The 13,532-nt window shown below is 36.0% G+C and overlaps 1 protein-coding gene across 2 annotated transcripts in view; it reads left to right on the top strand.

Annotated features, from left to right (window-relative positions):
- EDIL3 (EGF like repeats and discoidin domains 3) overlaps positions 1-13,532 on the top strand; it is a 450,361-nt gene that overhangs the window by 228,922 nt on the left and 207,907 nt on the right. The window lies entirely within an intron of this gene.

Raw genomic sequence — 13,532 nt, 5'->3', positions numbered from 1 at the left:
TTTTGATGTTATGTCTAAGAAATCTTTACTTAAAATTGAATCCCAAGATACTTTCTCCTATGACTTTTTAGAGGTTTAGGTTTTATTCTAAAGTCTATAATTCATTTTGCATTAATTTTTGCATGTAATATATGATATGGATCTATTTGTTTTGTTTGTAATTGTCATGTACTTATTTAAATAGTTGTTCCAAAATTATCTCCTGAAAAAATGACATCTACAGAATTACTTTTACATCTTTTATAATCATGTTGCATCTTTGTCCAGTTTTCCTCATATTTCTGGTGTTTGGCATTTCTGGTGTCTGGATCTGTAGATATAGTTTTCATCATATTTGGAAAAATTATATATTCAAACATTTTTCTGCCCATTCTTTTCAGGGATTCCAATTGCATCTGTTTTAGGTTACCTATTTGGGTGTGTCCCACAACTCATGATGTCCAGGTTCTTTTCCTGTCTGTATTTTATTCTGTATAGTTTCTATTATATCTTAAATAGTTACTGATCTTTTCTTCTGCAATATCTAATTTGCTTTATTTCATTCTAGTGTATTTTTCATCTCACATTGTAGTTTTCATCTCTAGAAGTTCAATTTGGGTCCCTTTATATTTTCCATGTCTGTACTTAACGTTTCCAACGTATGTAGCACAGTTATAACAGTTTTATTATCCTTGTCTAATAATTCTAATATCTGACTTGTTACTTACTTTTTCACATGTTTGTTAACCTTGACTGGATTCCCAACATGAATTTTCCCATATTGACTGCTAGATATTCTGTATTCCTGTACATCTTCTTGAGCTTTCATAAACAAGGTTAAATTACTTGAAAATGGTTTGATTCTTCTGGGTCTTCTGAAATTTGTTAGGTGAGACCAGTAAGACGTTTAATGCAGGCGTAATTAACTCAGTGCCCCTCTGCACAGGGCTCCAGGACTTAGTTTGTTTTCCAGCCTAATTGGAGTGAACTGGCAGTTTTCCTGCCCAGTGTTATCCTCAAGTATTGCTCCCTCTGGTCCAGGTGGTAAAAATTCCCCCTGCCAGTGCAGGAGATTTAAGAGATGCGGGTTTGATCCCTGAGGCAGGAAGATGCCCTGGAGAAGGAAATGGCAACCCACTCCAGGGTTCTTGCCTGGAGAATCCCGTGGACAGGGGAGCCTGGCGGGCCACAGTCCATGGGGTCGCAAAGTCTGACACGACTGCGTGACGGAGCGCACACGCATGCTGGCCCATCTGGATGGTTCCTTCCTCAGTATTTTCTTCACTTGCCTGGGTTGCTCCACGCTCTGAACTGATGAGGGAGCACTGCAGTGTTCAGGACGTGCTCTCAAGGTCCCTGCGGGCTGTCTCTTTGTAGCCACTTTGTTCTGCAAGCTGCAGCCTCCTGGCCCTCCAGACTCTTATCTTCTGCTTTTTAATTCATGGAGTTGGCCAGGTTCCACCTGGATTCTTCCTCAATGTGCCATGGCTTGGAATCTCTCCTAAGGCAGTCAACTCAGGCAGCTGCAGAACTCGCCTGGTTTGTTACTCCCCTTTCTCTCCTAATGTCAAGTGTCTTGAAAAATGTTGTCTAATATGTATTGTCTGTTTTATTTTTTGGTTGTTTCAGGCAGGAGGGCACTTCTGATTCCGATATTCTTCCTTGGCCAGAAGCAAGATTTCTCTTGAATCCCAGTATGTTATCGCTTTTAATGAAGAAAATTAGCTGATTTGGCATCCTTAACAATAAATATGGGAGAAAAAATAAAATATAAAGATTAGCGGCTTGTAGGCACACTGGCATTGAGGAGTGAGCCAACTGCTGAGGCAAAGGCTTCCATGGTGGCCTTGAGTGTGACCCATGTTATGTTGCCTCCAGCTCTGCCAGGAAGTCAGGAAACCTCCTATAATTATGCAGTTGAGATCCTGGAATTGAGGTAATCTAGCCACCCAGCTGTTTTACTCTGATGGAGACTGAAATGCCTTAGATTTTTGAAAGGAATGTTCTCTACCAGCCATAATGTATGTCTATCAGATATAGAGTTCAGTGATCTCTTAGACCTAATGTATGGAGAGTCAATGTATTAGTTTTAAAAATAGTAAATGGCACCATTTTTGAAAGAAGTATACTGAGGGTGTCTGTTAAATTGCCCCATTCAGTGGATCAAAATTCCTTTGGGCTTTGCAGTTGTGGGGATAAATACTGCCTTTCATGCCTTTCCAGGGCAGGGCCACTCTTCTGTAGAACATTTTTGAAATTGCTACCCATTTATTTACCCTGATGATAACCCCAAAAGTAGAAGTATCTGTGTACAGAAAGTCTCATTAAAAATATGCCTATGTTTTTTATCCAGCAACATGATGAATAAACATTCAACCGAATGATATAAATATCAATTAGCCCATATTATAATAGTGTAGACAGTTGGGTTTTGGTCCTTAAAGTTGATATTTTTCCCATAAATTACATCACTTAATCCTTAGAGCAACTTAAAAGTATAATAGAATTCATTTTTTTTAACTATGCCTATGATATAAAATTTCAAAGATATTAAAATGTAAAAGTCAGAATTCTTATTTTATTCTTATTATATTTTATTACCTGAGTCTACCTATATCTGTAGCTGAGACTGATTTATAGTTATTTTTAAGAAATTATTCTAGAGTTAAGTGAAATTATTTTTCTTTATATACAAGATGTAGCAGTATATCACTTCCTGTTATTTAATTGTGATATGGCTGATATACTTTCAGTGCTTCTTCATTTTTAGTATAAGTTACTGTCAATGTTTAAAAAAAATCATGGTCAGTAACTGAAAGAAACACGTGTACCCCAATGTTCATCGCAGCACTGTTTATAATAAGCAGGACATGGAAGCAACCTAGATCCTCATAAGCAGACAAATGGATAAGAAAGCTATGGTACAAATACACAATGGAATATTACTCAACCATTAAAAAGAATACATTTGAATCAGTTATAATGAGATGGATGAAACTGGAGCCCATTATACAAAGTGAAGTAAGCCAGAAAGATAAACACTAATACAGTATACTAGCGCATATATATGGAATTTAGAAAGATGGTAACGAAAACCCTATATGCAAAACAGAAAAAGAGACACAGATGTATAGAACAGACTTTTGGACTCTATGGGAGAAGGCAAGGGTGGGATGATCTGAGAGAATAGCATTGAAACAGATCACCAGCCCAGGTTGGATGCATGAGACAAGTGCTCAGGGCTGGTGCACTGGGAAGACCCAGAGGGATGGGGTGGAGAGGGAGGTGGGAGACAGGCTCAGAATGGGGAACACATGTAAATCCATGGCTGATACATGTCAATGTATGGCAAAAACCACTACAACATTGTAAAGTAATTAGACTCCAACTAATAAAAATAAATGAAAAAAAAATCATGGTCATTGAAGAGAAAAATAATTCAGCCTGGTGAATTGAAAGTTTTAATTTACTCCCTTAAAAAAATCTCTTGATAAAAATATCTTAAAATGATATATTGGTATTAAGCCCTTCTACTTACAACGTGTATATGAAATAAATGATTGACTGCAAGTTTCATGTGTATTGTACCTTCAAAAATATTATGAATTAAGTTGCTGATAGAAGTGCAAGTTGGTGCAACCACTTAAAAACCAGTTCGGCAGTATCTACTAAAATATATAAATGACTCAGCCATTTCATTCCTGGGTATACCCAGAGAAAGTTCAATACACTTATGTACAAGGGCACTCATGGATGCTTTATTTTTAACAACATAAATGCAATTAACAATAGAAAGGTAAAATGCGTTGTCATATATTTTACAGTGAAATATCATAAAGCAGTGAAAATGAACTCACTGCAACTACCTATAGAACCATTGTGAATGAAGCCGCAAACAAAAGAGCACATATTGAATGATTTCCTTTTTTTAATATAAATTTCAAATACAAGATAAGGTAAAAATAAAAGCTACTATTTAGGAATGTGTATTTAGGCAACAAAACTCTAAACCATACCAAGAGTGAGGCTGGGATTGCCATAATAAGCAGGAAATCAGTTTGTGAGGGTGGAGAAGTTGTGAATGGAGAGACCAAGGAAGGCTCTGAAGTGCTGGCATTATTCTTGTGTTTGACCTTGGTGACTGTGACACAGATTGTCTCTTAACAATAACTCATTTAACTCTATTGCTCTGCATATTTCTCTGTGTATGTGTTATCTTGCAAACAAAGACTTTTAAAAATGTGTGCATTATCTCCTTTGAAAAATAAAAATTCCAACTGTACAGGTATAAAATAGATCCATGTCCTCTCTAAAGAAACAAAAATGTATTCTTTTCATCAAAATGTAAGGTTAAAAGGCAAGTATAAAAGAATGTAAGAGTCAAAGATGTCCACTTCTAAATAGACAAAGATGTGGATTTCAGGTATAAGAGTTTGAGAAAAATTACTGAAGGAACAGAAGAATTAGGGAAAACAAGTGTTCCAAACTTAAGATTTTAGTACTGAACTCCTTGGCAGAGAGTAGCAATCCTAATATTACTCCATCCCTGTTCAGTCGTATCCCACTCTTTGTGGCTGTCTATGGGATTCTTCAGGCGAGAACATTGGAGTGGGTTGCCATATCCTCTAGGGCATCTTCTCCAGCCAGAGATCGAACCCACATTTCCTATGTATCCTGCATTGGCAGGTAGATTCTTCACCACCAAACCACTGGGGATCCCACTGCATTTACAGATCAAGGGCTAGATAGTATGACTTTTCTGCCCTCCTTAGCACATAGAGTGCCACCTTGAAAGCAACCATGAAGTGAAGGTGAAAGACTTTCATATTTCCTAGTAGGGCTGAAGTTAAGTGGTGAATAGTGCAGATTCTGAAGACAAATTATCTGGTTTCAGTTTTACCATATGTGTGACTCTGGGCAAGTTTTTTATATTTTCAATGTGTCAAGTCACTCATCTGGAAAACATTTATGATAATAGTAAGTAGCTCAGAAGGTGTGATAATAAATGCAAAATGCTTAAAACAATATTTGGCTCATAGTACAAGTGGGTTGACAAGCTAATTGTTGACAATAGGTTGTCATCCCAAAGTACTATTTGTCCATACTTAATATAAATTGCAGAGTTACTTTTAAGAAATTAATTCTAGAGCTAAAGTTTCTATGTATTCAAAGTATAACTGTGTATCAATGCCTATTATTTAAATGTGGCATTGCTTGTATGCTTTTAGTGGCTCATTATTTTTAGTATAAGTTACTGTCTGTCATTGTTGCTTATTACTGTCATTGAAGAGAAAAATAATTCAACCTGGTGCGTTGGAAGTTTCAGTTTACTCCTTTAAAAGCTTCTCTTGATAAAAATATGTGTCTTAAAATGATATATCAGTGTTAAACTCTCTACTTACTACTTGTATATGTAGTGAAATAAGTGGTTACGGTGAGTTTCATGCATGTTATATATTCCAAACTGTTTTGAATTAATTTGCTGATAAGAATTCATATTTTCCCCCAATTCTTTTAGTCATCCTAGTAATTTTTCTCAAATTCTTAAGTGATTCTGGCTTAATGAATATCTTAAAATTTTATTTCTGAAATCCCTGACTGCTTGTCTATTTAGAAGTGGGTTTCTTTGGCTCTTACATAGCTGAAGTATATATACAAGTATAACTATATAAATAATACACTGAAGTTTACATACAGGTAAACTCTAAAGATTATGAACTGTTTTGCTGAATTCAAGCAATAAATTTTAGTTTGAGCAAAAGCCTGAGGAGGACTCATTTGTCAATAATGATTTTCTACTGCAGGTAGTTTTCCTTAGGGTCTGCTGAATATACAAAATGGAAAGCATGGCCATATTGCTGAAATTAAAGTGCTTATATAAAAGGAAAGAAAGAAAATATGGAGAGATTGTATTCTAGTTGACAATGCAAGTAGGATATCCAAATAAAATATAGGATGGCAAGGTGAATTTGAATTGCACATAAAATATTTTTGATAAGCTATGAGTCAAATATTGCATGGACATCTTGTATTTTTATTTGCTGAATCTGGCACCCTAAATATTAGGAAGTCTGTATGCATTTAAAATCAAGCTTGATGTTTAAAAATGCATGCTCTAGTCATCATGTTATATGTATGGTCTGAGTGATATAGAGTCAATATAAATTTCCCTTCCAAGTTTTTGAATTATTTTTCCAAATGTTACCAGTAATGAAATTCCAGAATGAATGAGCTTTTAAATCCATAGATCTATTGAATCCTTGCCCCCCTTTCCACTCTTCTTAAATTCTCTATTAACTTCCCAGTATCCAAGGACTGAAGTTCAAACTCCTTAACTTGATTTGTAAGGGTGTAAAAATCTAGTCCCAGACTAGCTGGTCACCACCATCCCTAGTAGTTCCACACACGTAGTCCATGTGCGTATCCAAACATTGAAAGTGCTCAGTTCTCACTGAAAGCAGCGTGTCCTTTTATGTTCCCTCCCACTTTAACACATCTAAAAATCTCCTGCTAATCCTTTAAGCAGGAACCAAATATTGCCTTCTTTAAGCATTCTTCCACATCTCCTCTAGGGAAAGCTGTTGCCTCATCTGTGATCACAGTACATTTTGTTCATAATGATATGTAGCACACATTTTATTATAATTATCTCTCTGGATAGGCTTATAGGAGGTGAGACACTCTTAGAAGAGGAGCTATCCCTATTCCCTGATGTATCCTATGATATCTTTTAGAATCTGATTCATGGAAGGTGCTCACCAGAGTTTTAATGAATGAAGGAATGAGTGAGTGAGTGAATGGGAGAGAGAAAAGCAACCATGTGAATCGTAGCTGTGCTTCCCATGTGAATCCCAACTCATTTAGCCAGTTATGGATTTTTGATATAGAAGAAAAAAATCCAAAATAGTTGAACCTTAGTATTAACCACTAAAATTGAGAGAGCTGCTAGCAAATTAATTTAACATGCATCTGACAAAATAGAGTAATTAATTTTGGATAGACCATTATGAATATGCAAAAATATATAAATTATATCACACATAATAAAAGTAGGAAATTGGGAAACATATAAGTTTTATACTTGGAGCAAAGAACTATGGGGCAATGAGGAGTCACTCTCAGCTCGGCAGAATAATAAGATACTTATTATTTAAGAAAAATAACTTGCAAAGTAATTAGTTATAACTTAACAAAACTCAGAAGTGTTTTCCACAGTCAGAGAGACTTCTCTCAAACTCAACATTGTCTAGCCTGCTAGTGTAATTTAGTTATTGATATTTGAAATTTCTTTGAGAAACTGCATCTAATTTTTTAGAGCACTTGTCACTTTGTACTGTAACTGATCATTTTTTGGTCTGTCTACTGTACTATAAGAACCTTGAGGAAAGTAAAGGGCCTTGATATATTAATCTTCGCATTCTTGGAACCTAGCAGAGAACTGAGGATGGGTGGATGGATAGATGGGCTTATACACAGAGGTTCTATGTACTGTCAACCCTGGTTACCCTTAGAATCTTTGGTTACTGTTTAACAATAAAATGTATAACATAAATATGCCTTCACTCCACTCAAGTCCATTTAAATTAGAATCTGTAGTGGGGTGGCTTTGTATCTGGTGTATTTTAAAGTTCTAACTTTTAAAGGAAGCATTGCTCTAAATCCATTTTCCTTAATAGAACCCCTTTAGAAGTAGGCTGGTACATCTGCCCCAATCAAGGAACTCACTGTCCTAGAACACATGGAGATTCCCCAGGTCTCTAATATTCTCAGTTCTTTCTTACCAATCAGCAACTATTTATTGCAGGTCAACTTTCTATGCCACATGCCCCCAAGGTAATGTTCTTTGCAATGGTTTGCTCTTTGGTAAAAAATTTGACTGGAGATATTGGTTTATTTTGGCATCTACCATGTTTTTCATATAGCTTTTTAAATGAATTTATTCAAGGCCTCTAATATTTGAGTTGCATCACCCTCTTGATTACCCCTCCCTCAACCTTCCTTCCATATTCCCTGGTTTTGGCTTTTTAAGTATCTTGGAATGGCTGTCTTATCTTGCTGGCCAAATATCTGATTAAGACAAATAAAGCCTTACTGAATTAATTTTATATGGAAACATTATAGAGAATTGGGCTCTACCTGGTTACCAGTAGCAGAAGTTTTTGCACCAAAATTGAGGTCCCAAAATAAGTTTCAGAATGCCATACAGATGAGCATAGAATTTGTTAGTATGTGGTGATGGGTAAATACCTCTTGGATATTTTTTTACACTGTTGTTCTTGGTAATGAAAGTTATCAGTAAATTATTATAAAAGATTTGTGTGTGATATGTTCTGATTGAAGAAGACTCATTTTAACTTGCTATTTTAAAAGGAATTGCTAGCAATATAGCAAAAGGCCGGATCAAAACAGTGTTCAAGCACATATAATTAAAAATATACTGTCTTGTCCCAGAAATGATTGGGGAATCCTATAGATTATTCTGATTATGACATAATGAAATTCAGTATCTGAGTGGAGAACAGAATTCCTAGAGATTCATAATTTATTCAGCCTTAAAAGAGAAATTGAATAAGCATAGTCTTTAGATAAGAAAAAAAAAATAAAAGGTCAAATTTTAAAAGACAGTCACTCACAGGAGGTCTGGAGACTATTTAATCACTAATGGGGAGCCCAGGGAAGATAGGTTGTTAAGGATCAAAAATAGCAGACTCTTGAAAATAAGCTCTTGTTGGCTAATTAACAGTCAATAACAATATTGCAGCAAAAAAGACAGTCTGAGGGAAGGGAATAAGGGAGCCAAGGAATTATGTCTTTGGGAAGAAAAAAAAAGGCTTAATTATGGTGTCCTTTTAATATATCAAAATGAGGGTGCTCAGCCTGACAATCAGTTGCTCTTTCTTGATGCTCATGGGACCTGAATATACTTGGGGATCAAAAGGAGGTCATTTCCCGAGTGAATTAAGTCGTCTTTTTTCCTCCACTCAAGAGGAGGTTACATGCATTTCTGTCCTAAAAAGGATTGGATGTCCTAGTCTAAATGATGGTCCATATTGAAAACATTCCAGGCCAAGTTGGCAAAGTAAATGTAATTGAACGACTGGGGCTAGATGTTGCCCGCCTCGGGATCTCTGGAGAGAGGCAAGGGTAAGCTGGGACTCTGATGGCCCACGAGTGCAACGTGCAGTCATTTCCATTTTGCGTGTTGCAAATGGGAGCCAGTTTGAAAACTAATTAATTAACTATTTAGTCAATTCATTTTGAAAGTTTCCACTGGACGTCCTAGCAAATTAGACTCCAGAAATCTCCATTTCATCTCTGGCCAGTTGGTGGAGTCTATAATGAAGAATGGGATTACAGATTATTTAAATATAATTATCTGAGAAGAAGCAGCAGCATTTCTGTGGCAAGAATCATGACCAGAGAATTCACTGTTTTTTGAAGACACAGATAAAGGAACTAGCAAATATTGGGTTGGCCAAAAAGTTAATTTGGGTTTTTCTGTAAGTTATGGAAAAACCCAAATGAACTTTGTGACCAATCCAATATAATGTTGACTTTAAAAATTCTGTGGTAACCTACTACTCTGAAGTCAATTTCATGGACTTGGGGCTGTATTTTGCACACTGATGGGTCTAACGAAGATCAAGAAAAAAATCCTCGAAGTAACTGAGCACTTCTCATGATGCAGATGTGTGTAACTTCATGAGTACTCAGAATGATCATAACGAATATATGTGTTTTGCGATTACTAGAGTTCTTTACAGTGACACCGCCAGAGAATGCATGGGTTTACATTATTTCTGTTAGCAAAAAGCCAATCCTAAGAGGAAAGACTGCAGCATACCTTTCCAAATCTGTGTAAGGTGGGCTAAGGGCAAAATAATGGTAAAGATAAAGAAACTAAGTTATGCATATAATACTAATGAGTTTCTGTATTTACGATAGAAAAGGGGTCTGGAAACCCTTGTAAAGTACTTTTTGTTTCAAAGATATATATGCTATTGTGATCAACTATCTGCTCTCTCATCTATTTCTCCCCTTCCTTTCTTTACTTTGCTTTTTAATTTCTTCACACACATGCATCATGAGTTTATATCTGGAAATTCGTGCTCAACTCTTAGCACTGTCCTTCGGTCAGCTAGAGGGTAGGCAGCAAAGTTTAATGTTTTCAGTGAGGAATCAGGTTTCAGCTGGATGTCTTGTAAAATCTAGCTCTGAATGATGCTACTTTTAAAAACAATTCTCAGGAAGCAGTCATAGAACTAAAAACCTCAAAAAGTACTAATTATATCTGAACTATAAAAATAACCAAATATGGAAATTCCTATTTTTATATGGAATTGCTGTATCAAACTTTTCTTAGTTATAAAATACTTTAAAATGTCTCAGTGTATTTGAAATTCAGTGTTGTTCAGTTCCTAAGTCATATCTGACTCTTGCGACCCCATGGACTGCAGCAGGCCAGGCTTTCCTGTCCTTCATTGTCTCCTGGGGTTTGCCCAATTTCATGTCCATTGAGTCTGTGATGCCAAATCCATTTCATCCTCTGCCTCTGCCCCCTTCTCCTTTTGCCTTCAGTCTTTCCCAGCATCAGAGTCTTTTCCGATGAGGCAGCTCTTCAATCAGGTGGCTAAAGCATTGGAGGTTCGACTTTAGCATCAGTCCTTCCAGTGAATATTTAGGGTTGATTTCCTTTAGGATTGACTGGTTTGATCTCCTTGCAGTCCAATGGACTCTCAAGAGTCTTCTCTAGCACCACAATTCAGACGCATCAATTATTGGTGATCAGCCTTCTTTATGGTCCAACTCCCACATCCAGACCTGACAACTAGAAAAACCATAGTTTTGACTATATGGACCTTTGTCAGCAAAATGGTGTCTCTGCTTTTAAATACACTAAGCTTGTCATAGCTTTCCTCCCAAGCAGCAAGCATCTTTTAATTTCATGCTTGCAGTCACGGTCCACGGTGATTTTGGAGCCCAAGATATGAGGACTTTTTTCTGGAAATGGTAATGGCATGATCTATGACAAAGAGAGATGTATGTGATTTATTACAAAGGAGTTTAACTTTCATATCATTACATTATATTCTGTGAACATTTATATCCAGCCTTTAATTAAACATGATTTATCCAAATTGAGGTCTGTTTCCATTTAGATTGCTTTCAGTGTTAATCACTGTGCAAATAGCCTTCACTGCTGTAAGAACTCTTACATTATACTGATATATAAAAGCTCCTGTGTAATTTGCATCTGTTATCTGAGCCTACATGTTACTTGGTGTGTACATAGAAATGTTTTACTCATTTTGCTTCTTTATTAAAGTATGAAACTCAATATAGTGTTTTTAATTTTATGAATTTAGGTTAAGGTAGTTAGTTTTATTTAAAAATGCATTAACAGTAAAAGGTCATTTTTTTTTTTAATCACAAACTGAATAATGGCTAGAAAACATTTTCTCTTCAGCAAATGCAATTTTAGTTCATTCCACCTCAAGTTAAAACCCTGGGTAAAGGTGTAACTGTATTTTTAGAAACAAATATTGTTAATTTTAACATCTTTGTTGGTGACTGTAGACCCAGTCTGAAGAACAAGTAGATAGAAATTCAAAGGTTGATTAATCTCAATTAAATTCACATTCTCCTGTGTAAAGTACTACTTACTGTTTAAAAACATATAAGAAATTAGGAAGCAAAGAAAAATGGTGTGTGCATATCCTAAACGTGTATATAATAACTCTTGATTGGTCTCATATCATCAGCTGTGAAGATTTCCTTCTATTAACATTTCAAAGTTGCAAGAACTGAGTTTGATTTTACTTGTGATATAGGTCAATATTGAAATGAGAAATGCTCAGGTAAGGTAATTCTCTTATATGAGAATTAAAATGTATGTTGTATCCCTTAGCTTCAAATTCTGCAGTCTTCCTGCATTCATCTCTTAAGTCCATGCCTCATGTGGCTTTCTAGGTCTTTCTAGGAAACAAGGTTACAGAAGCTACCCTCCCAGCCAGCTCCGAGTCTTCAGTGCCAAAAGAGAAGCCTGTCTCCCTTAGCTGACACTGGGCATTCGTGGTAATCTGGCCCCTACCTACATCCCCATAATTGGTTTCTAGCACCCTCCTTCCCACTCTCTGCTCCAGACAAACTCCTGTTGGTGTACCCGAACACACCATCGCGTCATGAACATTCCTCTTCAAGGTTGTGACTCATTCTGGATCCCTGCTTGGCAATATTAATACAATACCCTCTTCATCCTGCTTTTATTAATCCTAACTGAAACTTCCCCTCAAGTCCAAGATCAAATTTTATTTCCCTTACGTGATCTTTTTCAGACATTAATATTCAGTATCACCTTGGTATATGTATATATATGTATACACACACACACACACACATATATAAGAATATTTTTTTATGTCTAGCTTTACAAAATAAGGCAATGTATTCTTTAAGACATGAAGATTTCACTTTATATCAGCCACTGACATACCTCACCTGAAACAAATTGTCGTAGATATGATATAGGCAAAGACACGTTAGACATGTTCCAAAGTAGCCAGTTATTGCCCCTGCCTTGTACTGAGCAGGTAAGAAAATAAATAACACAGTGATTTCTGTGCCACTTTCAAAACTTAATGAAAATGTGTTTCATGTTCATCCCATATAAATAAAGACTTGATGAATTTTTGAGGGAAGAAAAGAGCTAAATATTTCATCAGGTGAGAAAAATGAATAAATGACATATTCTTTCTTTAGTTTTTTTCCTTCCTTCCTTCTTCCTCTCTTTCTTGAAAGTTTTAGTGTCAAAAATTTGAGTCTATTATATTTTATAGTACACAGCTGTTTCTTAGAATGATCAAATTCTTATTTAATCCTATTATTTGATGTTATATTTGCTTAAAATGGGATTCCCAGGTGGCTCAGGTGGTAAAAAATCCACTTACCACCCTGGGTTGGAAAGATCCCCTGGAGCAGGAAATGGCAACCCACTCCAGTATTCTTGTCTGGAGAATCCCTTGGACACAGGAACCTGGCGCCCTACCGTCCTTGAACTAGCAAAGAGTCAGACATGATTGAGCTCTCCGGAGTGGTTTAAATGATTTAGATTATTTCTGAACACAGTCATGAATTATCTACTCTCACGGTGTAGCAGTTGACCAGAAACCAAAAAGAACCAGAAATCTTTTATAAAGTGGTCACCTGCCTAAAGCAATTTAGACCAAACTTTGCCATAACCTGAGAATAAGAGGGTGACCAAATCTGTTTCCAGGAGGAGATGCTATTTATAAGAAAGAAGTTAAAAGGAAAAATAGAGGTTTTCTAATATTTTGTCCTTGTTTAATATTGAGAGGGTAATTTAATGATCTTATTGTTTTAAGCACCATGAAAACCCAGAACTTTAGAGTAGCTTCTGATATGTTTATCAAAAGACATATTACACATCTGAAATAATTTTCTTCAGATTGCACCACTATTTTGTTAGATTTTTAATCAAGCAATATTTACTGAGCACTAGTGGTCTTCTAGACAGTGTGTGGCATTTTAGGGGG

The sequence above is a fragment of the Muntiacus reevesi genome, chromosome 1 (assembly GCF_963930625.1).
Source record: "Muntiacus reevesi chromosome 1, mMunRee1.1, whole genome shotgun sequence".
Taxonomy (NCBI): domain Eukaryota; kingdom Metazoa; phylum Chordata; class Mammalia; order Artiodactyla; family Cervidae; genus Muntiacus; species Muntiacus reevesi.
This window is presented reverse-complemented; position numbering and strand designations above follow the sequence as displayed.